Genomic DNA, 27,922 nt, shown 5'->3' on the forward strand with positions numbered 1-27,922 from the left:
TGAAATTTTTTTAAATGAACATGTTAACAGGTGTCAGTGATTGTTAATAAACCATATTAGGAAAGTTTTGACACCACTTTTACAGAAAATATAAAAAGCTATTAAAAAAACTAACTGCCTTATCTTTTTTCCATAAAATGTTTTTGAAAAAAAGTTCTTAAACCAATACCCTTAGAGTATTTGTTAATATTTTCCTATTAAAAAAATAATAAAAGCACTCTGCCTATCTTGAGGCATTATTATTTGGATAGTGTTATTACACAATGAAATCTTATTTCAAACTCACAATTTTAATTTAAAAAAATGGATTTGTAACAGAGCATGCATTACTTTTTTTTTTTTTTTTTTATCCTTATTATTTATTGAAGTGGTATTGTCACATCTAATTGCCTATAAAGAAAAGGAAAAAAAAAAAAAAATTCACAACAGTGGTGTAAATTTTATTACATGTACTTCTGTTAAATTGAGGTTACTGCCATAAGAGAGAAAATGTCGCCTTTAAAATTTTAAAGCCTTCTGAAAAAAATCAGTCTAAAAATATTTAAATTTCTATTATTTTAACAATAACCATAAGCATTTTGGCACCTATGCACATTGAAATTCATGCACCACTGGCACTTTCCTTTTTTCCTCTCTTTTTCATTAAATGAAGGCGAGTCAACCACTAAAATTATTATTATTATTATTATTATGTTTTTACATAAATACAATAGAATTTCAATTAGTAACTTTTTTTTCCATGATAATTGTTTTTTTATCATCAAACTCAATACACTAATTGATTTTTTGGCACAACAAGTGGGGTTTGAACATCAAATCTCTTATTTAAGGATAAAAAACTTCATCAATTGAGCTAATTAGAACTCACAATTTCTCTTTTTTTTTTTTTTTTATACACCTGGCATATTTAGTTATTTTCTTATAATCCAGCTAGCTGTGAATATAACAATCAACAGAGCTAAGAGATCACTTTCAATAATATTTGCCATCCAGTAGAACTTGAAAGTTACATGAAATTAAATAAATTATAGTATAACATAGAATACCAAGTCAGCCAAGAAAAATGTAGCTGACTTCAATTGTTTTTTGTTTGATCATTTGTTTTTTTTTTTTTGTCTACAAAACTGTTCAAAATAGAACAAAATAGATTCCCTTAAAAAACTAGTTTAACTATGATTCTTTCATAGATGTATCCCCTCCAATTCTAGAATCAAGTTCCAAAATTTGTCCTATTTATTCCCACAAGAGTTTAGATTTAATTTGAAATTTTCTCCTGGTTGTAATTTGATTCTAGACAACTTTAGTATTAAAATAAAACGAATTCAATACAAGCCCAAATAGATGTGGTAAATTCCAGCTGTTACATTTTAAGCCGACAAATACCTGTAAAAATATAAAACGAACCCATCAAAACAAACAAAGGTAGGACCAAGAAAAGAGAGGCATTGCCTCAATATCTCTACAAGTCTACAACACAAAGACAACTTGTGACAACCAGGGGCGGCCCAACATAATTTGGAGCCCAAAAAATTTATGCAGGGATTGTAATATGTAAATATTAATTAAAAAATATTATTTAATATTAATCAAATCGGTTAATTTGATACATTAAATATATAATTTGATTAATAATACCAACTAAACTAATATGTTAATTTCATATAGAGAATTAAATATCATAGTTGAGCTATAAATATTAATAAAAAAAATAAAAATATATTACGATTAAAAAAGATACTTTATTTTGGATATATGACGATGAATTATTAAGTAAAATTGTAATCTAATTTTTATTTTTATATCTTGTTTTTGAGAGAGAGAGAGAGATAGATGTTATTTGGTGTGTGGCTTTGTAGGATATTAGTTTACAAAAATTAAAATCTCAAACTATTAGGAGCTTGATGATTTAACACATTTGCAACATTTTTTTGAAACATTTCAGGGTTTTAATTGGGTTAAGATTCTATCGGTCTCGTACTTTGAGAGTCTTAATATAAATGAAAAAGAAAAATACGTTAATTAAAAGCACTATAAAATGTTCAAAATATAATGTGGCATTGACTCTCATTGATGAACTTCATCAATTTAATTAATGAATATTTATATCACTTTTTTGTGATTAATAACATGATAATTTGTAAGCTAATAGTAAAATTTATTGCATCTTTAACATCACTAATAAAAAAAAATATACAATCTTTAAAAAATATATATATAATTTTATAAAAATTTGGTTCTTTAACAATGAAAAGTTGGTCTTTTTCCCTAAAAAAAATTTTGTTTTTTGGTGGGGCTTTAGGCCTAAGCCTAACTTGCCTAGGTCTTGGACTGGCCTAGCTACAACTAGTATGTATAACTAATAAAATTCTTTTGCATTGAGCAGATTCATATGGTTCATATTGTTAAATTCTTTTGCATCCTTAATTAGTAAGCAGCTGATTCCTTTTAGGGAATCTTGCTTTTGTCTATAATAAGTACCCCCAATATGTGCACTATGTGAGACGATGAATAAGATGGCCCAGATAGCACGTGTAACATACATCTTCATAACAAGCTAGCCATGGTAGTGGAACACAACTCCATGAGCGGAAATTCATCACAAGCCATGGAAATAGAACCCAACAATTCCACATACATGGCTAATGGAGAACACGAACCAGAAGAGAACTCGCCTGTGAAACAAGTTGCTCTAACAGTATTTACCACAGACGACGAGTCACTCGCAGTTCTCACTTTCCGAATGTGGGTCTTAGGAACCCTCTCATGTGTCCTCCTATCTTTCCTAAACCAGTTCTTTGGGCTCCGCAGAGAGCCTCTCACAGTCTCGGCCATTTCAGCTCAAATAGCCGTGGTCCCTCTTGGCAAACTAATGGCTGCAAGAATCACAGACCGTGTGTTATTCAAGGGGACTCGCTTGGAATTCACGTTGAACCCTGGTCCTTTCAATGTCAAAGAACATGTTCTTATTACAATCTTTGCAAACGCAGGAGCTGGGACTGTCTACGCCATTTTAATTGTTACTTCAGTCAAGGTTTTCTATCATAAGCACATCACGTTCTTTGTGTCCTTCCTAGTTGTCACAACAACACAGGTTAATTAGTTTTTCTTATTATTCTGTCCTTTGGCAAAGTATGGTTCCAGGCATGTTTGAAGTTATATTTTTCAAAATAATTTATTAAAAAATTCTCATAACTAAAACTACATACAACCATCATATGATCAGTTAGAGTAGGATAATTTAAAAAACTTTGAAGACTTTTTCCTCTTTTATTAATTTACTTTGGGAACCTTTTTAAGTTAAAAGTTCAATTTTTTTATGTTTAGTTATTAGAGGTTTGATGGATTTTGATTTTTGAATATTAGGAGGGTGTTTGGATTGGAAGTATCTCAAAACTCAAAACTTATACCTCAAAACACATAACTCATTTCTCAAAACTCTATCTCACTCAAAACCCAAAACTGAAAAAAATTGTTTGGCTCCAATACGTCAAAACCGTGCCCCACACCTCAATCCTCAATTTTTTTCACTTTTTAGTGGAGCCCACAGCCTGAACAAGTCAGAAGGTTGGTTTTCTCTTCCGCGTGTCCTCTTCTCTCTCCTTTCACCCAATACTGTTTTGTCTTCCTATCTCCACAGACACACACACGCGGAACCTAAGAGAAAGGTCTGAGCTTTTTTCTTTTCTTATAACAAGTCCTTTTGTTTTGCCAACTTCCAAGTTTGTGAAAATGGAAAATTGTGTATAGATTCTTTGTTGTTTCAGATTCTTTCCAGTCCTCCTATAACTTTTTGTTGTTTCAGATTCTTTGATCTGTATTGAGCCTTCTTTGTGGGATCAAATTTGCTCTTTCATCAGGGGAAAAAAATATGTCCTTCATGGACATATACTAAGTATTGACAAAAATCAAATGAAGATGAGAGACAAAAAGCATTACTCAAATATATATATATATATATATATATATCAAATACATAAATAAAGAAGCCTTAATTGCTTTAATAGTGATATCTTCACATACACATTGGGACCAGTATATGTATATATATATATATATATATCAAATACATAAATAACCTGTGCATTATCAACAATGCTTTGACATAACCTGTGCATTGTAAACAATCTAATTTGTTTACATATCAAAGAAGCAATATATATATATATATATATATATACACACACACACAAAAATAAACATTTGAATATTAACATAAAGATGATATAACATATTCCATTGTCAAATTATCTATATCTATATATATATATATATATATAATAGTAGAAGCTGAGAGAAAATGGGTTCCTACATTTAAGGAGGTGGTGACAAATAGGATCCTATCTAAAATTCAGCCATGTTCCACTTTGAAAAGGCGATACATTATATTGTTTTCAAAAAATTAATACTGTTTGGCTGTAATTGTTTATATTAAAAAAAACTGTTAAAAGAAAAAAAAAAACGTAGAAATTAAAAAATATCTACCGATCTCTTCAGACTACTTAACATTTTCTCTCTCTTAAAAAAAAAAACCCTGCCAATACTACGATATAGAGAAAGGGAAAAAGGAAAAAAACCTAGCCTCTTCACATCAGTCTTCTTAACATTTTCTCTCTCTAAAAAAACCCTAGCCATACTACGATAGAGGCGATCTCTTCACATCAAACTCTGCTAGGAGAAAAAAAAAAAAAAAAAAAAAAAAAAAAAACTTGCGCCACACTGGAGATTCGGTTAGTAGACCATCGCTATCCCCTTTTGAGTTTTCCAGGTACGTTCTTCTCTCTCTCCCTCTCTTTCTCTCTATGAGTTTTTGTTGTTTTGATTCGGTTTTGAAACTTCTCTGTGATTTCGGGATAAGTTTCCCCTGTTTCCTTGAATTTATGGAATTTATGGAATATTTTAGATCTGTTTTGTGATTAAAACCCTAGCGATCTCTTCTCTTCAGACTCTGCGAACCGGTGGATATTCGTACGGACGGCCACCGTCATACCCTGCCGGACTTAGACCATCACAATTGGCATCCGTCAAAGCTAAATACGATCAAACATCCCATAGGTTTTGAGATACGGAGTTAGAGATCGGCGCTATTCTGACGAAAGGTACGCATCAATTCTCTGTGTTCATTCTTCCCTTTTTGGTGCTTTGTTGTGAAAATTGGACAAAAGTTATGCATCAATTCTCTGTGTTCATTCTTTCCCTTTTGGTGCTTTGTTGTGAAAATTGATTCTTACGGCATGGACAATAATGCAGAACCCTAGAATATTGATTCTTCAAATTTCTGCAGTAATTTTCTTGCATAATTTCGTTTAAGAACTATTGTTCGATAAATTTGTGTGCTGTAATTGATAACTAAAACAATCTTTCATATTTTTTGCAACTCAAACCATATTACAATGGTTGCTTCCGCTTCTTTTATAGTCTCTCTTTCATCTTTCTTTGTTGCGGTTCTTAAAAACTTTTTTAGAAGAACTTTTTTATTTTAAAAGCCAATAAAAGTATCATGCAAAGGTTTTTTTTTTTTTTTTTTTTTTAATTCTTGGTTCCATCTGAATGACCAAAGAACAACAATATTTTGCGTACTTCTATTATTTGTTTTTGTTAAATTTTACTATTCAGTGTAGCTCAATGATTACATTGTGTTGGTTTTGAAGGATTTGAATTTCTATTTGTGATGATTATGTAATCATTAATTTCAGTTCTTATTTCACATCCTCACCGCTACTTTTTGTTATTTGAATATGAATTAAAATCCGGACGTTTATTCTCTTTCTTTCAATGTTTTGGCCTCAAGTTATAATCTTTAATTATTTATTGTTATTAGGGACAATCAAAGTCATTAGATGATTTGTATTTATTCATTAGGGACAATCTAAGTCATTGTGTTATACTCTTTATTTAGATTCTTTCTTCTTGATTTATCATAATTTAGAGTTTTTGGGGTGGCATCATGAGTTTTAGCTCTTGAATATGTGTAGGAAATAACATGTTAGTTGTTCAATAATGATTGATTTCTAAACCTTTTTTTTTTCAATGCTTGTAGATTTTCGTGTTTTGGGCTGCTTTGAATAAGTATATGATAGTTTTCTTATAAGATTTTTGATGTTGGCTTGTAATAATTTTTCCTAAGGGAATATTTGCCTATATATATATACACACACATAATATTTAACAATGCTTTTACTTGGTTCTTTTTTAGAATAGCATTTTGTTATTTCCTATTGGCTTTTCTTTTATATATGGTTGTTAGAGCCATTTCTTGGGTTTTTCTTTTATCTCAATCGAAAAATATATGAGTTCTAATTTTCTCCTTTTTTATTATTATTTTTTTTTCCATTTAAGAGATTTTTGTTAGGATTTCACTTTTCTTTTCTGATTGTCTTTATGTTTTGTAAGATGGATGGTTTAAGATCTGAATGTTTGAGGAGTAAAATTATTTTGTAATTTTTAGTAAGTAAAATTATTTGTTTTTAATGTTAATTACTGAGTTTTTAATGTAAATTTTACTGTTATTTCCTTTTTGATATATGTCTTTAATTTACTAGAATGCTTATTAGACTTTGTTTCTTTTAATTTTTGTACTGCTCAGGCTATTAGACTCAGCTTATTGGGAGGCTTTTTTAAATGTTGTTGTTAGCTTTGTTTATTTTATTTACTCATTTATTTTTATTGTGTGTATCTTAGTGTTTTGGATTGAATGCTTATAGATGCTTTAGTTTTATCTTATGAATAGAAGATTACATAATAGTGAGTGAAAAGTTTCATGAATTCCATTTATATAAAATACAAGAGGAAGGAATATTTGATTAAATAAAGGGTTTGTAATATATTTCATTTATATAAACCTGCCATGTTTTTTGAAATTTAAATAATTATAATTAATTTTGTTGCAGCTCATTTCTAACTTTTAAAAAAAATGGAAAATGCAAGACAAGCGCGATTAAAAAGATGGATGCTAATGATTGAGAGGCAATCCGGCAAAAAATGGCATGAAAGGAAAAATAGTTTATAGAATAAATTTACCCAGGCTAGAAAATCCAGGAAAATGGTCATTGCTGAAAAGAGGAAAAAAAAAAACAAGAAGGATAGAACAACATTAACTCATGGCTGCTCTACGTTACATTCACCTGGTACAAATATGGATTTTTATGCATCAAGAGGTTCGTTTCTCTTTCCGCCACATTCTATTTATAAATTCTTTAAACATTGCTTCATAAAAATTTGAAAATAATACTTTCAATTCACATTTGATTATTAGATATTGATGTTGACATGGATCATTCCTATGAAGAAACTAGATTGAACATAAGTACAGACGATACTTTGGTAGAAGATGGATTCAATAATTGTGATATACCTCAAGAAATCCAAGAATCAGAAAATGAGAGTGATTGTGAAGAATTTCCAAGTAAATGACTTAACTTAAATTTACAAGGAAAAAAATATTGATATTCATTTTTGTTTACATTATTATTGTTGTTCTTATATTTTAAAATTCATATAGGAAAATTTACTGAACCTTGGAATTTTGGCTCGCCTTCTTATGTATGCGTGCATTACGGTTCAATTTTATGGTATGAAGAGAGAAAAGTCAAATCTAAGAGGCCTAGGAACCCAAAATTCTCTCTCTGTTGTATGGAGGGTAAGGTTAAGTTACCTTTGCTTAGGAAAGCACCTCCTCTTATTGATGAGCTTTTAGATCCTCTTGGTAGTGAACGATCTAAAACGTTCAGAACTCTAATCAGAACTTATAATGCAATGTTTGCAATGACATCTATGGGTGGTAAAGTAGATAGTAGAATTAACGATGGAAGACACCCTTACATTTTTAAACTTAATGGCCAAAACCATCATAGAATTGGAACACTTCTTCCTAATGATGGTCAGGATCCACAATTTGCAAAATTATATTTCTACGATACTGAAAATGAAGTTCAACATAGAATGAACGTCTTTAGCAATGGTCAAATTAATAGTGACCTTGATCCATCTATTGTTGATGCATTGGTCCAAATGTTTGATGAATCAAATACTTTGGTGAAGATATTTCGGATGTCTAGACACCGTTTCATTGATACTGATGTTCACCATTTAAGATTACGCCTTATTAGCTCCCGAACTACAGATGGAAGAGAATATAACCTGTCTACATGTTCAAAGATTGCAGCAATTATCGTTGGTGATATTGGTGCTGAAAATGCACATCGCGATATTATTATTGAGTTAAAAGGAGGAGGGTTACAACATATTAATGTGTTGCATCCTCCATACATGACATTACAATATCCCCTTTTGTTCCCATATGGCGAGGATGATTTTAGACTCAGCATTTTGTATAGTAATGTAGATGGAATCAGAACTGATACAACTGATTATGTTACAATGAGAGAATACTATGCATATCGATTGCAAGAATGTGAACATGAGGGACATACATTGATATATGGTGGTAGATTGTTTCAACAATTTGATGTAGATGCCTACACATGTATAGAAGAAATCTGGCTTATGTGGGTAAAACAGAACCAAGACAAATTAAGGATAGAATTGTATAAAGGACTGAAAGATGCAGTTATGAGAGGAGATACCACCCCTGCATCTTTAGGCAAAAGATTTGTTCTACCTTCAAGTTTCACTGGAAGTCCAAGGTATATGATTGAAAACTATCAAGATGCAATGGCGATCTGTAGATGGGCAGGTTATCCGGACCTTTTTATTACCTTCACCTGCAACACAAGATGGCCAGAAATTGATCTTTTCCTATCTAGGAAAACTGGACAAAAAGTAGAAGATTAGCCTGATGTGGTTGCAAGAGTGTTCAAGATAAAGCTTGATCAACTCTTAAATGATTTAAAGCATGGCCAACACTTTGGGAAAGTAATTGCAGGTATTCTAAACTTTATATTTTAAATATTTTTCCCTTCTTCTTTACTTGGCTTAATAATTAATCTAAATAAATGTAACTAACTTACTGTTTTGGTGCCAGTTGTCTACACTGTTGAACATCAAAAGAGAGGGTTACCTCATGCGCACATTTTACTTTTTCTACATCATGATGACAAGCATCCTACAGTAGCAGAAATTGATAGAATAATTTCAGCAGAAATTCCAGATTTCAACGAAGAACCTTTACTTTATGAAGCTGTCAAACAATATATGGTCCATGGTCCTTGCGGCTCTATTAATTCAAGGGAAAGTTGTATGATTGAAAACAGATGTACAAAGCACTTCCCTAAAAAATTTTGTTTGCAAACAACTGTTGATGAAGATGGTTTCCCAATATATAGAAGGAATAATGGAAGATTTATTGAAAGAAATGAGGTCAAACTTGATAATCGATTTATAGTTCCACACAATATTGATTTATTGGTGAAATTTCAAGCACACATAAATGTTGAGTGGTGTAATCATTCAAGATCTATAAAGTATTTATTTAAATATATAACAAAAGGACCTGATCTTGCAACTTTGATTCTTGAAGAAAATTTACATATTGATTCTTCTACTAGAATGCAACATATGACAGATACTGATGAAGTTAAGACATATTTAAATTGTAGATATGTGTCTGCCATAGAGGCATGTTGGAGGATATTTGAATTTGCAATTCACCATCGAGAGCCTGCTATTCAAAGACTCGTTTTTCACAATGAGGACGAACAACCAGTTGTTTTTGAAGATACTGATTATTTAAATAATGTTGTGGACAAGCCAGATATCGGAAAAAGCAAATTTACAGAGTGGATGAAAGTGAATGCATTGTATGAAGAAGCAAGGGAATTGACTTATTCTGAATTTCCTACTAAATGGGTTTGGCATAGAAAAGACAAAGAATGGAAATTGAGAAAATCTGGAAGATGTATTGGGTGTATATATTATGCTCATCCTGCAAGTGAAGAACGATTTTATTTGCGGATGCTACTCGATGTTATTAAAGGAGCTAGATCATTTAAGGAAATATGAACTATAAATAATGTTGTATATCCAACTTTCAGATCAACATGTTATGCACTTGTTTTGCTTGACGATGATAAAGAGTGGCACGAAGCTTTGAATCATGCATCGTACTGGGCTTTAGGAAAACAACTACGAGAACTTTTTGTCACAATGTTGATTTTTTGTGAGGTTGCAGATCCATATAAATTATGGATTTCAAATTGGCAGTTGTTATCTGAGGACATTCTGCATCGTCAAAGAACAGTTTTACGATATGACAACCTACATCTTGATGACTCTCAATTACAGAACTACGCGCTATGTGAAATTGAATAGATTTTGGTAAAGAATGGCATGTCTTTGCACGAATTTGAGTCAATACCATATCCAAATACATTACTTCTCAGACAAAGTAACAATAGAGTATTACAAGAAGAATTGGATTATGATAGAAACTCTTTGGCAGCAGAACATATTAAACTTCTTTCTGGTCTTAATATTGATCAAAGAAAGATATATGATGAAGTAATTTATTTTGTTTCAGAGAATAAAGGTGGCTTCTTTTTTGTTTATGGACATGGAGGAACTAGAAAGACTTATCTTTGGAAAACCATTATATGCCGATTGCGCTCAGAAGGGAAGATAGTCATTGCAATTGCAACATCTGGAATTGCTGCATTATTGTTGCCTGGAGGGAGAACAGCTCATTCAAGATTTCAAATACCAATAAATGTAACAGACAGTTCAACTTGCGGTATTAAACAAGGTTCACAAATTGCAGAACTTATGACAAAAGCAAGTCTTATAATTTGGGATGAAGCTCCTATGGCACATCGAAATTGTTTTGAAGCTGTTGATCGGTCATTAAGAGATATATTGCGTTTTTCTAACCCAAATAGTGGGGAGACACATTTTGGAGGAAAAATTATTGTTCTTGGTGGTGATTTAAGACAAATATTACCAGTGGTATCAAAAGCACGAAGAGAACAAATAGTTGAAGTATCAATTAATAAGTCATCATTATGGAACAGTTGCAAAGTTTTCATTTTGACAATAAATATGAGGTTGACACAAAACCCAGGTGATACTGCAGCAAGGGAATTTGCTAAATGGATGTTGAAAATTGGTGATGGTGAACTTAGTAATAGTGAAGGTGAAGCATTGATTGAAATACCGCATGATTTACTAATTCAGCCTGGTGCTCATTCTTTCAACGATATTGTAAAAGCTACCTATCCTGACTTCAATACAAAATTCAACGATTCTAAGTATTTAGAAGAGAGAGCAATTTTAGCTCCAACGAATGAAGTGGTAGAAGACATAAATGATTACATGATTGATCTTATTAATGTTGATGAAGATACATATCTTAGTGCAGATTCATTATGTAAAGCTTCAAGCAACATTCTAGACCAAGATGTCATGTATCCAATAGAGTTTCTCAATTCATTGAAGTTCCCTAGTATTCCAAACCATAAACTCAGATTGAAAGTAGGTCTGCCAATAATGTTACTTCGAAATTTAAATCAAAGTAATGGACTTTGTAATTGTACTAGACTTTTAGTCACTCAATTATCAAAATGGGTTTTGGAAGCTCAAATAATATCAGGAACTCATATTGGAGAAAAAGTGTGTATTCCAAGAATAGTCTTATCCCCTTCTGATTCCAAATGGCCCTTTGTACTGAAAAGAAGGCAATTTCCAGTATCTGTTTGCTTTGCTATGACAATTAATAAGATCCAAGGTCAATCTCTACAACGTGTTGGACTTTATTTAGATAGACCAGTTTTCAGTCATGGACAATTATATGTTGCCGTATCCAGAGTTACAAGTAAAGATGGCCTTAGGATACTCATTGTAGAAAATGATAATGGTGATCGTTTTCATACAAAAAATATTGTCTACAAAGAAATATTTGATAATTTGCCTAAAGGTAACACATACTGTTTATTAATATTATTTCCAGTTGTTGATAATGTAAACTAGATTGAGTCATTTTGGTGAATTAAGTACAGCATAAGTGAAATTGAATGTTACTATCTTCTTCTCTTTTTTTTTTCCCTTTAATTTCGTTACGAACTAAGAAATATGAGTTAGTTCAGAGTGTTTTGGTTGGGTTGGTTTTGATTTAAGTTTTTTAGGAGGGTTAGTTATACAGTGAAAAAAATGTCTATTTATTTCAATGTAATTTGTCAGGATCCTTCGTAAATACCATCAAAAATAGGGTTGTGATGACTAAGAGTCTTTACAATGTATAGTATATATTAAAAGCAATCAGCTGTATTTTCTTCTACTTACGAGATTTTAAATGATCCTGCGCATTGCGCGGGTTAAACACTAGTAGGAATAATACATAAGTTACAAAATACATAAGTTACAAAATACATTGTCAACAAGGCTTTGACAATGAAGATATATACTGACCCCCTAAATAACATCAACATAATGCATCATATTATCCAAAAGATGCATCATGTACATTGTAGTTAGTGAATAGGTGTCACCTAGCCTAAAATGGAATTGTACAAGTTCATAACTATAATATTACAACCCATATAGGGCACTATACAGCCAGGTGGAGTAATGGCACCAACAACCCAAAAATCCAACAAAATACTCCACAATACACAAAAAGCCATCACATATTTCCAGATTCAATGGCGATGACGCTTATAATTAGGTAGGGGCAAATAGTTGCCTTAGTTTGTCATAGTGGGGGCAGCCCTTCTTCCGTAACAATGGTGCTTTTGGATCTCCCTAAAAAGAACAAAACAAATTGACATCAAACAATATGACATACGAAAGACAACTGGGAAGTTAATAGAGATATGTAAACAACAGATGGAATAAAGAACATACCGCAACCACATTTGCCCACACTTCTTCAGAACCGGTAACAGTTTGTGTTAACTCATCCCACCCTAACCCCGTATGATTCAACAATTGCCCCCACTTTCGTTGTTTTTGCTTTAGCCTATTATGCTTTTGAATCACCTTCTTAGTTAGGAAATTCTTCCTAGTTTGGGTATTAAGCTGCTTGGTAATAGATTCCCAAACAGGGGTCTTAAACACACCATTTTCCATATTCCCTTTAAGCTGTTCATCCAACATAATCTCAATGAAAATTTGTTCAATGTGGGGAGGCCACAATTTGTCATCCACCTCTTGTGATTCATGAGCCATCTAATACAAATATCCTAGCACAACAATGTGTTAATTTATAGATCATAGGTTTTAAAAATATGTCAATGTGGGTCCTTTTGGCCTTTTGAAAGATCAAACAAAATTTGTCTTCCAGAATGATGTATAGAAAGTGAGATCCATAACAAATCCAGAGGATGCAACCTCAAGTAGACAGAACCTTAAGCTTTATAGAATTATTACAAAACAAAGTTACAAAATAAAAGTGATGACTCAATCTGATCCAAGAGAAAGAATAAACCCAATTGTACACTTTGTTATTAGAAAGAAAGCAGCCACTCTTGTCCAGAAGAAATGACCATAGATATTGAATTTATAATAAATCACACACAGAGTCCCTTCAAGTGATTATAAAGGAGTGCTTCAAAATATGAAATTTCTGATAAACCATCAATATAAAGAAAAGAAGGGAGATAGAAGCAACGAAATATTTATTGAAGACTCAACACACATAATGGCAAACAAAGTCACAAAAAGATTGGATTTTTAGCATAAACCAGTGCTGACCCATACAATAACCCATAACATATACCCAAATCAAAGTTTCTCAGTCCACATTTCATCATAGACAGAGTCGATTATTTTACAAAACCCATAAGACACAAATTTTTTACAAAACCCATCAGACGCAAATTTCATTATTTTACAAAACCCATCAATGTTTAGAGAAATTAAAAAACAATGAAACACAAACAAAATCAAAACAGAGCACCTGAACAAAAACTTTGAAATACAAACATTGAAATTTAGAGGAACACAAAACAGAGCAAGGTGGGTTTATGGAGGGAGAGAGAGAGAAAACGCAGTCACCTGGGTAGAGGTTGGATTCTAAAACCGCAGTCGGCACCGGTATCGAATGTGTCAGGGTGTGCTTGTTTCTGGCTGAGACTCCTTCTTCTTCATCTTGCTTTGTGCTGGGTTAAGAGTGGCTTATGAAAAAATGGAACAAGTGAGAGGTCTAAGCAATAAAAGAAAGGCAAAAGTTTGAAATAATGGTATGTTGGTAGAGGTGGGTGAGAGGTGTTAATGGAGAAGCAGTAAATGAAGGTGTAAAATTGTAAATGGAGTAAATGGAGAGTCAGCGGAGTAAAGAGAAGAGAGGAAAACAGAGGCCGAACTGAAGCTGGAGCATTTGGCACAACAAAAGCTTCCAACGGCTCTGAGGATGATGTGACCATACACTGAAGAGGGTCCCACACATTTGCGATTATTTACGAAAAATGCTACAAAACTCATATTTCAAAAACTGAAAACAGCTTCTGAGGAGTTCTCCTTTCTCATTCTCAAAACTCAAAATTTTGAGATATGAGAACTGGAAACTAAACCAAACAATATTTCAATTGGTGGGTCCCACGGATTTTGAGTTTTGAGTTAAGATTTTTGAGTTATGTAACTCAAAACAAGCCAATCCAAACACCCTCTAGGTATTGGGGTTTGGATGGGTTGGGATATACAGGAGGTACCTGGTGGAACCGGCGGCAATGTGGTGGCCAGTGAATTTGGTTCAAGTTTCACTGTTCAAGTAATTTCACTAATTTTGATAGTAAATGTGCATATTATTATTAAATTAGTATGTAACTCATGTTTACACACGGGAATGGTGAATTATAGTAGTGCTATTATTGATGTTAACTTAGGTCATTAAACATATTATTATTGATGTTAGCTTAGGTCATTAAACATATAGGAGATTAATTTGACCAGGAAATTTGGAGGTACTAAAATAATTTTTCCTTACAATTTTCATGATATTAGTTATGCCAGTTTTTTCATTACACTGCTATTATATATATAATTTTGAAAATCATTATTGGATTCTACATATACAATATCAATTCACAATCACTGTCCATAAAATTCTACTAAATACAACACAAAATAAAAGAATAAATTGGTTTAATAATATCTCCTAAATTGAATGAAAATAGGTGGATGGGATTGTTCAACTTAATTTTTACAATTTATTATGTCCAAGATCTTCATATCTAAATAGAAATAGTATAAAAAAAATGCTCATTAGCTTAGAGTAAAAACAATAGCAAAAATCTAAAAAAATTAATTTGTATAAAAAGCTAATAAAAGAAAAATTCAATTTTGATTCTAATTGAATTTTATTTAAGCTTTGGTTTTGTGTGTGTGTGTGTTACCTAGTTAGTAATGGACCGTATATAGTCATGGTATATTACATAAATGATTTATAAATTTGAATTATTTTTTGTTATCCAAAAAAATGGCTCATACATATATCTAAATCATATATAGATTTCTTTTTCAAAAAAAATCATATATATATATATATATTTTTTTTTTTTTGAGAATCAATACGACGAAATGTTATTAGAAAACTATAAATCTGAAAGTACAAAAGGAATCACATCCGGCGGAACATGCTCCATCCAGACTAACAATGGAAATAAAAATCTTGCTCTCTTTGCTAAGGCATGAGCCACACAATTATCCTGCCTCCTAATATGAGAGAAAGAGAAAGTTCGAAGCGAACCGGAAATAGACATTATGTCTTTCACGTACTGACCAATTAAGGAGTGACCCACATCACCTGACTTCAGTGCCTTGTAAGCTATCTCTGAGTCTCCTTCAAATATTGACTGTGCCATGCCCAATTCTACAATGAACCGGACAGCCCTTCTTGCAGCTAGGATTTCCACCAACTCCACTGTGCCGGGGTAAGGTATTTTTTCTGAAAGTGCAGCAAGGACTTCGCCATTACCATTTTGCACCACCACACCTATCCCTGCCTCTCCCGCCTCTTCAAAAACTACTCCATCATAGTTGGTTTTATACCCCTCGCCCAACGGTGGACTCCACTTCGTCGCAATCGCAAGGGACTTAGCCATTTTTTCAGAAAACTTCAACTGGAACGCCGAGAGATACTGCGCTGCTACACTTAAAATTCTGCTCTTGTCCAAGCTGGGTTCTTTGAGCCGTATTTTGTTCCTGCGATTCCAAACAAACCAAGCCACTACCGTAAACAGTTCCAGCTTCTATTTCTGTACCCCAATCAGGCTAATCAGTTCCTGTACGTCATTAATATTCGGATACTCTGTTCTAACCCAGCTGAAACAGGGGAGCCAAACTTCTTTCAATTCATCACAATTCCATATAGCATGGAGGGTGGTCTCTTGAGCAGAAAGATAGGCGCCACATCTTGTGTCTTCAAGGATTTTCCTTTTCTTCAAATTCACTTTTGTAGGTAGTGCGTCGGAGCATACTCGCCAAAGAAAAGTTTTAATTTTGTTTGGCACCCGAATCTTCCACATACATTTCCAGAAAGCTTTCTGGATTGAGGCATCCGAAGCCGATGCTTCCGACATGTTTTCCTCTTCACACAGCTATTTGTAGCCAGATTTCACTGAATACTCCCCATTAGAACAGCCCGGCCATATTAACACATCCCGCTGGTTTGTTAAGCACAAAGGGATGGCCATGATGCGTTGGGCTTCAAAGGAGAGGAAATGTTGAGATATCAGATTCTGGTCCTAAGTACCTGTGTCCTGGGATATAAGAGCCGACACCTTTGCCCCTTCTAACTCAGGTACCCGTGGAGAAACTATTTTGGAGGACCCTCCGCCTGGAAGCCAATTGTCATAGTACAGACTTATATGCTTGCCATCACCAATTCTCCACCTCATTCCTTCTGAGATTACCTTCCTGGCTTTCATAATACTTTGCCATGCATATGACCCAGATGAAGTTGTAGCTTCCAATACCGAACCATTTGGAAAATATTTGGCCTTGAAGATACGAAAGAAGAGAGAATTCTAATCCCTTAGTAGCCTCCATACCTGTTTAGCTAGCATAGCATCATTGAATTTTTCCAGATCCTTGAATCCCATGCCTCCCTCCAACTTTGGTTTACAAAGAATTTCCCATTTTTTCCAATGGATCTTTCTTTGTTCCCCCTTCTGCCCCCAATAGAATTTTCGAATCATAGCCTTAATCTCACTGCATAGACTCACCGGTAATTTGAAGCAGCTCATTTCGAAGGATGGAATTGCTTGCGCCACCGCCTTCAATAGGATTTCTCTACCTACTTGAGATAATTGTTTTTCTTGCCACCCTTGTATTTTATTCCAAACCCTTTCCTTTATGTATCTTAGACTTTCCTTTTTATTCCTTCCTACCACAGCCAGCAAGCCAAGATATTTTTCATATTCTTTTACTTCCAGAACCCCCAAGAAATTTGAAATCTCTTGCCTTCTTACAACATTTACTGCCTTGCTGAAAAATATAGAAGTTTTCTCCCGGTTGAGCTTTTGACCTGAAGTACGTTCATATAAGGATAGAATGGCTTGGATTTCATGTAAGTCCGACATGGTAGCTCTACAGAACACCAAGCTATCATCTGCAAAAAATAAATGTGAGATTTTTGGGCCATTTTTGCATAAAGAAAAGCCCCTTATTTTGTCATTATGGGCTGCCCTTTGAAGTAACCTATTCAACCCCTCCGAGCATAGAAAAAAAAGATAAGGTGACAAGGGGTCGCCTTTTCTAATCCCCCTAGTAGGTCTAATATCTCCCTTAGGCTTACCGTTCACCAAAATCGAATAAGACATAGTGCTAATGCACTCAAAAATAAAAGACCTCCATTTTTCACAAAAACCCATTTTCTCCATGATCATCATCAAAAACTTCCATTCAACTCTGTCATACGCCTTGCTCATATCTAACTTCATAGCCATAAAGCCATTCTTTTTAGATTTTTGTGATTTCATATGATGCAGGGTTTCAAAAGCCACCAATATATTATCAGATATAGCTTTACTAGATTGAAAGGCAGTTTGAGATTCCAAAATAACACAAGGTAATAATTTCTTAAGTCTATTTGCAAGGACTTTAGAAATAATCTTGTAAAGAGTATTACAAAGAGCTATAGGGCAGAATTCAAAAACTTTTACCGGGCTTTTCACCTTTGGAATGAGTGTGATGAAGGTTCGATTGCTGGAAGGAGGGTTCGTACCAGAATTAAGGCAAGTTAGGACTGCCTTTGTCACATCCTCACCTACAATTGGCCAAAATTGTTGGAAGAATAATGGAGGCATCCCATCCGGACCGGGTGCATTTAGAGGATCCATCTGCTTTATAGCTAATTCCACTTCACTTCTTTGATAAGGGGCAGCAAGTTCATCATTCATCTCTTCTGTAATCACCAATGGAGTTGCTTCTAAAGCTTCCTCAATCAAATCCGGAGAGGATGAGGTAAATAGATTGGTGTAGTATGCTATCAATATATTTGCTATCTCCCCTTCTTCTTCACACCTTTCCCCAACCAAATTTTCGATCACTTCAATTCTATTTCTCCGATATCTATGTGTAGCTTGACTATGGAAAAATCTAGTGTTTCCATCCCCTTCATGTAACCATAGAGTACGTGATCTTTGCTGCCACATTTTTTCCTCCTTAGATAGAAGATCATTTATCTCCCTCTTAAGTCGAAATACCCTACTCATGGATTTCCCATCTATAGCTGCATCTTCAGCCTTGCATAGCTGCACCTTTTTTTCCTTTAATTGCCGAGTTATATTTCCAATTGCCAGCCTACTCCACCATGTCAGTTTGGATTGACAACGCCCTATTTTGCCTTCAACCCGAGCCATGGCATGCCCATTGGTTTCATGTACCCATGCTTTTTCAACTACGTCCTTGCATCCTTCTTCCCCCATCCACATGTGTTCAAACCGCCATGGTTTTTGTCGGATTTTTGGTATCCCATTCAAACAAATAAGGATAGGTTTATGGTCCGATGAACCACACTCCAAGTGCATCACTTTAGTGGCAGGAAATTTTTCAATCCACTCCATGGTTGCTACCGCTCTATCTAGTCTTTCCCAAATAGTGAAACCCTCCGGATGGCCATTACTCCATGTATATTTTCCTCCCACAAAACCAAGATCTCTGAACCCACACTCATCAAGGACATCCCTAAAATCAACCATTTTTCTTTCAGGCCTCAATCTTCCTCCTTTTTTTTCATGACTGCGTGTAATTTCATTGAAATCACCTGCACACAACCAAGGGATCGCATTCCTATTCTTTAGTCTCTGTAGGCAAGTCCATGATGTATGATGATTCTGTGTTTCTGGCTCCCCATAAAACCCCGTAAACCTCCATTCATCCTCCTTCCCTTTGTTCAAAATGCCATCGATATGGTTTGGAGAAAAGGTGCCTAAAGAAAAATCGACATCCTTATTCCAAAAAATTACAATACCTCCTCCTCTTGTGTCCCACCATACTTCAATCATACCACCAAATTTCAATTTAACACGTATCTCTTCTAGCCTTGCTTTATCAAGCCATGTTTCAGCTAAGAACACGACTGAGGGATCTTGTGCCCCCGATCAAATCCCCAAGCTCCTGCTCTGTCTGGAGGTTCCCAAGCCCCCGACAATTCCAACATAGGAGATTCATTGCTCTTGGCGGGGCTGACACTCAGCCTCCACCAGTGGTAAATTCGTTTTGCTCTTAGAAGGAGCCAACCTTCTTTTCTTCTACCCCTCACACCCATCCACTTCCATGAAAGACCGTTTGATGCTATGGTCAATCCCTCCTTTTCCTTCATCATTCAAATCTTTTGCCTTTCTTGTTATCCTAAACCAAGTTCTGGTAGAAGTCTGCCCATTGCGTGTACTGCCAGAATTTTTTCCACACACATTGGGTTGGAGTGTTTCCTTAGTAAGATTAGGGTTTTCACTTAAGTTTGGCACGTGCTCAGCACCCTTCTCAGTTTCAAACCCAGCGCTACTTTCAGTTTTTCCCTCCTTATTATATGGAACGTCCAGATCAGGCCATTTATTAGCACCAATAACTCCCCTTATCTCATTCCCTGAAATTTCGAACCCATTTAATTCCCTATCTATCTCCAATATCTGCTCATCCAATAAAGATCCTTTAATTCCGTGATTGTCTCCCTTAGCCGTTTCAACACTTAATGATTTTGGTGCAATCAATGAGTCCATAATTTGCTCCTCTGTTTCATCTGTAACTGTCTCTGCCCCCTGCACTGGTTTAGTAACGTCTGCCCCTGTTTCTGACTCCAGCGATGAATATTTCCCAGGCACCGATTTGGCTGGCTTTGGCTGCTTTCCTTTTTTATCTTCATAAAATCCCGGCACCACCACCACTACCTTGCGACTCACCGGAGCAAAGGTTACTCTAATCCACGCTCCATACACCCGATTGTTTTCTTTAAGCGTGCCTTCACTCTCCAGCCATCTGTCACAGTCTTTGTCCGAGTGATCCAAACACCCACACCAGTAGCATATATTAGGGAGACGTTCATATTTGAATGTCACCCAATGATCATCACCGTCTTCTATGGATAGAACTCGTCCCTTGCAAAGAGGTAGAGAAATATCCACTCGCACACGGACATGGATAAAACTGCCCCGGTCAACCTCCCTATCACTCGCATTGCGATCCATTGTCCCCATTGTATGGCATAAATCCTCAGCTACTCCTCTGTTCAAGAAACCCGCCGGAATGTTGTGTACTTGCACCCAAAGCGACACTGTGTTTAATGGCATTTCATGTACTGGGACTGCCTTATCCAGTTTCTGTAGAACGACTAGATGTCTATCAAAACTCCATGGTTCGCTTGCCAAGATTTTTTCGACCTCCTCCGGATTATCAAACACAAACAACAGAATGTGGTCCTCGGCGCAACGGACCTTAAACCCGTTCCGTGAGTGCCAAAGTGGACTAAAGGTTCTGATAACTGCATCAGTATTCAAGGCTCTCTTCGTTTGGAATTTTGCCACAATTGTATGCTCATGTGATGCTCTATCCCTTTTCACTGCTAATTTACCTCCTTCCCTATCGTTTAGTGATAAGTTTCACCAGTTATTCATAAGATTGTCCATCCTAGCTATCAGTGTTTCCCAAACCCCAAAACAAAGCAGACCCCACTAGCCCTACAAGTAACCCTGTTACCTTAGGGAACAAACTTCTACCAAAAAGGAACAGCTAATTCTATTGACAAAGAGATAAGAGTTCAAAGTCTCCCTTCTCTAGTGACAGAGAAACCTTAAAATCATATATAGATTTAGATATATGATTAGGTTTTTTTTATGGTTTTTTTTATATTGGACTCCTTGTTTTATACATTGAATTAACTCACTACATTGAATTAACTCACTTGGCAAGAAAATTAAAAAATTTAGATTAAATGGGACATGTGGCCCAAAATTAAACTCTAATTAAAACCTAATTTTTACATTGAATTAACTCACTTGGCACAAAAAATTTTAAAATTTAGATTAGATGGGACATGTGGCACAAAATTTGACTCTAATTGAAATCTAATTAAATTTTCTCTCAGTTTTGGCTTTTAATGTATATATAGATTATTGATTCTCCCAAAACTTTAAGCTAAAAAAGCTTAAACTATTGAAATATAGTAAATTTAATCATTAATACTCCCCCTTAAGTGATAGCCAAAAATACCTTTTAATAGGTGAGGCTTAACACGTGAGAATTCAAATGGAAGGTAGAGTAGAGGAGATAGGGATTGAACTCAGGACCTCCTGCTCTGATACTATATTAAATTACCTATTCTTCTAAAAACTTAAGCTAAAAAAAGGTTAAGATATTGAAATATAATAAATTTAATCATTTAACCACATAATTCTAACAATTATATCTTCTTATTTGTTTTATATTAGTTGGGTGTGTATAAATATTAACATCTATTTTCCAAAGAAATCATACTTTGAAACATCTTAAAATTGAAGATGACTCACATGAAAGAAATGAAGGTTTTTTAACTTTCTTTCCAACCACCCAACACCCCCCCCCCCTCTCTCTCCCCTAATAAAACGTTTTAACAGAAATAAACCAATTAAACTAAGGTATCCAAAACACACAAATCTCTCTCTCTCTCTCTCTCTCTCTCTCTCTCTCTCTCTCTCTCTCTCTCTGTGTGTGGTAACTTAAAATCCTTTGAGCTCATGTTGATGGTATCCACTATCCATGCATCAAAGTGTCAAATATTTATTGTCCTTTAATTTTTATTTTTATTTTAACTTTAACTGAGTTGGCCAAATATTTACCCAGATAATTAAAGTTTCATTAAACCTTGTTTGAGATTTAAACATGTTACTCTTTTATTGGACAATTTTCTTTTACTCATCTAAGAATTAATATATATTTGACCACTTACATTAGACTCAATAGACCAAATGTTTAGCCAGAAAAATAAAGAAACTCACAAAATCACCCTTGCATCAGCCTCAATAAACCCTCCACCAAACTAATTTATGTACAATAGTCTCAAATTCTCAATACAAATATTAACTATTAAGCCACTATTCATCTATCAAAATTTGTAAATTAATTTCTCTCTCCCTTTGCCACTCTCTTTTTCTTCGATTTTTGCATAGCTTTCTCCTCAAAAATTATTAGATAGAGAAAAAATTAATAATTAAATAGAATAATTATAGAGTATTGAGGTTGATGTCATTATCTGTAAATAAGACCTTAGCTATAGTAAAAGTGTGATTTTGAGGTCAAATTTTACTAAAATTACCTTGAGACAGATGTGAATGCTTTTATAGATGAAATTGCCAAATTCAACAATAGATCTAGGATGAATAATACATAAAAAGAGACTAAATCCAAAAGTTTTTGAAAAATTGCCAAAATTTTGTAACCAAAAAAAAAAAAAAGGAGAGAAATAAATGTCTTTCCCTTTTTTTTTTTTTTTTATTGCAGATATTTTTAGAGTAATGTTATGTCTAAACTATGGGGTCATGGGCCCAGGGTTTTGGGCTTAAGGCCCAAGCCGAGGATAAGGGGCCGTTCGAGGATGGGTAAGTATAGCCAAGGAAACCCATGCTAGTGGATAAGGAAGACAATATTGAACATAATGGCCTAGGAGTTTGTGCTGAGGATGATTTGTCCTCAGCTAGCCAAGGTTGAGGTCCGTTAAGGATGCCTGCCATCTAGAGGTGCGATCCATGAAATTCTGGAAATATGGATAAGCATTGCAGGAACAAAAGACAAAGAAGAATCCCAAAATATCTTGGGAAAAGCTGCTATCATCACATTAATGAGGAAGTGACCTCTGCACAGTATTATTGCAGCCTTACAACCACCCCAGAATACTTCTAGAGGGGGTTGATGGGACAAGTATTAGCATAAACTATCAACTATCCACGTGTAGGGTGGAGATGAAGGAAGATATATGGTATAAATAAGGGTAGAAACCCCAGAGATCCAGGGGGAGAAAAAGGAGAAGAGAAAGCACTATAGCAATCTCAACAACTCCTATAACCATTATCATCCAATATATACTAGAACAGAGCTCCTCAGAGTGTGCCGAGGACAAACTTTCTTATACAAACTTGGTTCATTTCTGTTTGATTGTCTTGGAAACTGATTATAACTGTTATCTCATTCACTAAAGCCTAGTTCTTCTACTCACTCTCTACAGATTTATTATACTGGGTTCACTAGGCCAGTATCCCAAACATTTTGGGCCTGGGCTGAAAATCGTGTCCCTACATAAACATTTTTACAACAAATCTTAAGTAGTAAGTTATTACTGGTTTTAATCTAATCTCCCTATTAAAATTACTTTTTTAACACTAATTACCGATTGTAACATTTTGTCAATGTTGTGAACGTAACACTTTTCAATTTTTTAACTTTACAAGTTGAAATGGAATACCATTTTGTTGTGGATTCTTTGAATAATAAAAGTAATGTAATTGTCTAACGCTCACAAGTTATAACCTCAATTTCTTCCCCACCCAAAAATAAATAAATAAATAAAATTATCGCCTTAACGAGCTGTGAAGCCAAGTTGGGTTCCTTTACTATTGTTATTTTTGAGCTTATTAAGTTGGCTTTGAAACTAATCGAGCAATCCATTTGCTGCTTCAGGGCTCTGCACGACAAAGAAAAACATAAGAAAGGTGGAGTAACGCGAACCCAATTCTTTTTTATTGCAGTCATCTGCAGCTTTGCTTACTATATCTTCCCAGGCTATCTCTTTCAAATGTTGACTTCCCTTTCTTGGATATGCTGGACATCCCCCAAATCTGTTTTGGCCCAACAACTCGGTTCTGGTCTTAATGGACTTGGACTTTTTGCTTTTGGGCTTGATTGGGCCACCATCTCTTCCTACCTTGGAAGCCCACTTGCAAGTCCATGGTTTGCCACAGCAAATGTTGTGGGATATGTTTTTGTTGTATACATTTTGACTCCCATTTGTTACTGGCTCAATGTCTTCAGTGCCAAAACCTTCCCAATTTATTCTCAGGATCTCTTCAGCTCGACTAGCCAGGAGTACAATATTTCATTAATCATTAATAATAATTTTCACTTTGACACCGACGCCTATAGCCGTGAAGGGCCTCTATACATCAGCACATTTTTTTCAATGACTTATGGTGTTGGTTTCGCATCTCTTGCCGCTTTAGTTGTACATGTTGCACTGTTCCATGGAAGGTACATAATGACATGCACATTTGACGTTGAATGTACATTATATTATCATGTGAATCTTCTTTTAAATCCCAACTGAGGTAGTGCGTTGAAGTTTATTATTGGCTGTTGAATGCAGAGATATATGGGAGCAAAGCAAATCAAGTTTTCTTGAGAAAACAATGGATATACACACCAAACTCATGAGGAAGTACAAGCAAGTCCCTGAGTTGTGGTTTGTGATAATTCTTATAGCAACCATTACCATGGGCTTGTCCTTATTTGCCTGCGAATATTACAAAGACCAGCTTCAATTGCCGTGGTGGGGTGTTTTACTTGCATGTGGCATCGCCTTTTTCTTCACTCTTCCAATTGGAATCATCGCTACTATTACAAATCAGGTAGTTTCTTTTCATAGATCATTAATCTTTTGAAGTCCTCTTCGAATCCAAAATTTCACCTAGATAGTGAAGAAAGATTCAATAACAGAGGACTAAGCTTCTGTAATGATCACAGTGAAAGCAAGTTTATATGAACAATTTCAAAGAAAAGAAAGTCTGGGAAAATGAGAGAAAGAGCAAGAAAATTAAGCAACGAGAAAGAGAGAAAGACAGAGAAGAATGAGAGAAACTTCTATTCAATTCCAGAGAATTCTTTTCATACTTTACATCTGTGCCCACTGAGTGGTTTATATACAACAAGATTAAGCTAAGCCATTAAGTTAAACTCCTGAGATTTAGGGAGTTAGTTACGCTGCTCTAACTGATTTTCGTGCCAAGCCTGAACCGCCAACTGAATCAGATAAGAGTGATGCGCACCGTTTCATTAAAGACCCAAGAGAGTCAACACATAAGTGAAACGGTGCGTTTGATTTAATTGTCCAATCTTATGTAAAATGAAACGGTGCGTTTTCTTCACATACAACCTTCTTTGTCTTCTTCACAGGTCTAGAACTGGAACTGTGTTCAACAGATAGTTCATGAGAAGACAAAAATGTTGCCATCTAATTATTTAGCTATAACAACTATCTTGAAGCACTTCAGCTTGTTCTCTCTTAATGCTTTTTTCTCTTTTTAATTATTTTCTAAAAATTTATGTTATCTTATTGTGCCTTTAGCTAGGAGACTTCATTTCCATACAACAAAACAAAGCCTTTGGTCCAAAATAATCATAATAATTTATTACATGCAAGGTATAATAGTCATTATCAAATTACTTTGTACCTATCGGTTTACATTTCTAATCTTATAAAAAAAAACTTTTATGACAGACACCAGGCTTAAACATCATTACTGAGTATGTAATTGGATATATGTACCCCGGATATCCAGTTGCTAATGTGCTCTTCATGACGTATGGGTACATAAGTAGGCACAAGCTGTAACCTTTTTGCAAGACTTCAAACTTGACCACTACATGAAAATCCCTCCTAGAACAATGTTCATGGCACAAGTCAGTTATTTTTATATCCCTTCAAACTTGTTGCTTTCTCTATTGCATGGCAGTATTATTAATAGTTTTTGACCTTTTCTTAGGTTGTTGCCTTGTTGGAACCCTTATTTCTGGGTTGGTGTACCTAATAGCACAGCATGGTGGCTAATAGAAACCATATCCCTAACATATGTATGGACGAAACCTCCGTGTGGAGTTGCCCAAGTAATAGAACGTTTTATGCTGCATCTGTTATATGGGGTTTGGTCAGTCCTCGAAGAATCTTTGGAAACTTGGGGACATACCAGGCAATCAATTGGTTCTTCCTAGGTGGAGCAGTTGCTCCTATTATTGCCTGGTTGGCAACTAAGGCCTTCCCTAACCAAAAGTGGATTAGACTCATCAACATGCCAGTCTTGATAGGTGCCACCGGATCCATGCCACCAGCTACTGCTGTCAACTACACTAATTGGATTCTTTTGGGCTTTCTCTCTGGATTTGTTGTTTATAGGTATAAGCCAGACTGGTGGCAACGTCACAACTATGTTCTTTCGGGGGCATTTGATGCTGGCCTTGCCTTTATGGCTGTGCTTATATACTTTTTCTTGGGAATGGAGGAAGTTAGCCTCAATTGGTGGGGAAATAATCTTGATAGGTGTCCCTTCGCTAGTTGCCCAACTGCCAAGGGTGTTGTGGCTGGTGATGGTTGCCCTGTTTTCTAATGAAGAGATGAAAAAAGAAACCAATTGTTGTTTACATATGTGAATAGTCTTTCTCCCTATTGAAGAATTCTAATTAAAGTGGTTGGGAGCTAGTGATTTAAAATCAAATGTTGAACAAAGGTTGAAGATTTATGTGTTGCATTAGAAAAACCTCAAATTTGAATGATTTTCAGTAAGCGGTTTGTGTTCACTATATGGTTTATCTATCTTTGAACATAAAATAAAAGACAAATGGTCACTTAGCAGCAATAGCAATTGAGCCTTTTCTTTACATGACGTGTTCGAAAATTTCATTTTAGTAATGAAATTGGGGTCTTTTGCTTTATCAGTGACATCAATGGACTACTACTCGATTGTAATATCCCGCACCTCTAACCCCAATAATTAAGTATGTCTATATCATTTCATTAATTAATGATAATCAAGTAGTATTTTAAGTAAATGGAAATTTAGGAATAAAAGAGGACACTTAAATTATGTGGAAGGAAAAAAAGGGTGCCATTGCATAAAATTTTAAAGAATAAGGACTTTGTTCAATTAGGCAGGAAATTGGGAACTAATTTGCAATTAAGTAGTAAGTTTCCAAGTCATGACACCTCTTCCTATTCTTCTTGTCAAGTCCTGCTTTTCTCATGCCATAACCTGCCTTAGTTGACGCCACCTCCCTCTTGTCTCTTGCCACCTCATGCTTCCTTATGTCCACCTCCTACTTTGTCATGCAACCATGTTGTTTCACTTACCAAAATGATTCCTTTGCTGTCTATTTCGACCAGAAAATTTGAAGAGAGATAGAGGGAACTCTTATGAGATAAACCTAAAGAAAATGAGCCAATTTGATATTCAACCCAAGTCCAAAACTGATTCTAATATCAATTTTGTGTAAGTAATGCTTCCATGGAATTGTTTGCCTTGGCTGTGCATATCTGTTGTTATGTGATTCAATATTTAAGTATCCTTGTTGGAATTCCATGATTTAAGTAGTTTCAACTTCAATTGCTAAAGACAAAATGTAAAATTGGACAGTTCATGCATAAAAATACGCAAACCTATTTTGAATTGGATTGTAGTTTATATTTGATCTTTTGGAAGGAATCTGTGTTCACATTCTATCCTTTCCAGCTATGTTGTTTGAGCTGTATAGCTACTTCAAGACTTCTTTCATTGATTTGCAATTCAATCAATTGATCTTTTGATCA

At 34.7% G+C, this 27,922-nt stretch overlaps 1 pseudogene; it reads left to right on the forward strand.

Annotated features, from left to right (window-relative positions):
• Positions 1–2,560: 2,560 nt before the first annotated feature.
• LOC115962618 lies at positions 2,561–26,726 on the forward strand (annotated as a pseudogene).
• Positions 26,727–27,922: the final 1,196 nt, after the last annotated feature.

Source organism: Quercus lobata, chromosome 2 (genome assembly GCF_001633185.2).
Source record: "Quercus lobata isolate SW786 chromosome 2, ValleyOak3.0 Primary Assembly, whole genome shotgun sequence".
Lineage (NCBI taxonomy): Eukaryota > Viridiplantae > Streptophyta > Magnoliopsida > Fagales > Fagaceae > Quercus > Quercus lobata.